We start from the raw sequence: 1,882 nt of genomic DNA on the forward strand, positions 1-1,882 counted from the left end.
ATCAAATGTGTTTTACAAGAGAAAGAATATGACATTCTTACAGACACAGATTGAGCAATCTCAAGGTCTCCATGAGAGAAGTGGTTTATGTCTGGGATGGAAGCTTCGATACACAGAATAAAGAAAACCTGAGAGGATGAAGGTAAGGTAGGGAAATGAGAAAAAAAGAATCAAGTTATATGGTGTACAGGTGCAGAATCCCTCCAATGAATGTGATTATTATGTAAACCTAAAATGTTCCAATAAACTCAATTAATTTTAAAAAATAATGAGAAATAGTCAAAAAAATTCCTAAAACAATGTGAGGTATTTGTGTGTTTTTGTGTTTTATGTGTATGGTATTTTCATTAATAAGTAACCATTTGGATATAAATTAATTAGTGACATACCAATTACTGGGACTCATCAATATTCTCTCCCTTTAACAAGGCTAAAATAGGAGTCTGATTCCATTGGGAATGTCAGACTCTTCTAGTAATTTTATTGCTCATAAATTCAGAAGGACATGAATGCCAGGATGGACACACTTTTGCAGACATAGGACAGTCGCTGGTGCATGTCTCAGAGTGGCATGTCCCTAGATTTCTCTGTGAATACTCCAATAACACATTTTGCAGTGCCACATTAGCAAACCTGTAAATGATGACTCAGGAAATTTATTTTTCCAAGAACTTACAGTTTATTTCTGTAATAAGTTTCAAATTAATAGAATACCATTAGCATCATTCCGGGTTGGGAGTTTATACATCAAGATAGCACATATTAGAGCCTCATAAATGTCATTTTTATAGCAGAAAATCAACTGTACCATATTATAAAATGTTAGTATGTATAGTATTATTAATGAACTTCACTTAGCCTTGTTAATAAAGGAGGGCACAACACTGAGGAAATTAATTTTGTGTAATATGTAAAAAGAAAATAGATGAATTTATTAAGAATCTGTTTCATAAAACTTACATGCTAATAATTTTCATAGTTGTCTCTTTATTATTAGAGTATGTTACACACAAAGATCTGGTAAAACACATGAAGCTTTAATTCAATCAGTTTTTCTTAGTTTGCAGCAGTTGTATTACTGCATCAGTATCACTGACTGTTCTTGCTCCCTTTATATCATTTCATCTTGTTGATGTGAATTTTGTAGGTCATCTGCATCTAAACATTTTTTTCTCAATTTCAGCTTTACTGGAGTACACATTTTCAAATAGCTTCAAGTAATTCTCCCCATTACAGTTATGTCTCTTGTGGTTACATTTTTATTTCTAATTTTATTATTGTGGGCCTTCTGTCTGTTTCTTTTCATAAGTTTGGCTAGGAGTTTTTTCAATATTGTCTCCCAGTTCAAAAGTCAACTGTAACGTGACATAAACACTGACATTTTTAGTTTTCACCTCATATTTATTAATTTTATGTCTGATACTTATTATTTCATTTTGTACTGATATTCAGTTTTATTTCTTCTTATTTTACTAGGATATTTACATCTGTCATTGTGATACTTGTTTGAGATAACTCTTTTCTCAGGTAGACACTAGTAGTGATGAACTTCAACCATAAACGTAGCTACTTTGTCCCCAACAGGTTCTGATGGATCTTCTTATCATTATTATTTTGTTGAAGGAATTGTTAAAAATTCTCTCCTGATTTATTCAGTGAACCAGTGAAACCTCAAGTATATTTTTCAATCTCCTTCTGTGTACATAATCTCTACAGCATTTTACCTGTTGTTTTCTAATTTTCTTCAACTGTGATCTGGTAACATTTACAAAGTATTTCAGTTTTTTATATTTAATAAGCTTGGCTTTTTGGGCTAAAATGTGGTCTCTTTGGAAAAAGGTTCATGGAACTCTGAAAAGTATGCCCAGTCAGATATTGCATG

The sequence above is a fragment of the Chinchilla lanigera genome, unplaced genomic scaffold (assembly GCF_000276665.1).
Source record: "Chinchilla lanigera isolate Chin_1 unplaced genomic scaffold, ChiLan1.0 scaffold00046, whole genome shotgun sequence".
Lineage (NCBI taxonomy): Eukaryota > Metazoa > Chordata > Mammalia > Rodentia > Chinchillidae > Chinchilla > Chinchilla lanigera.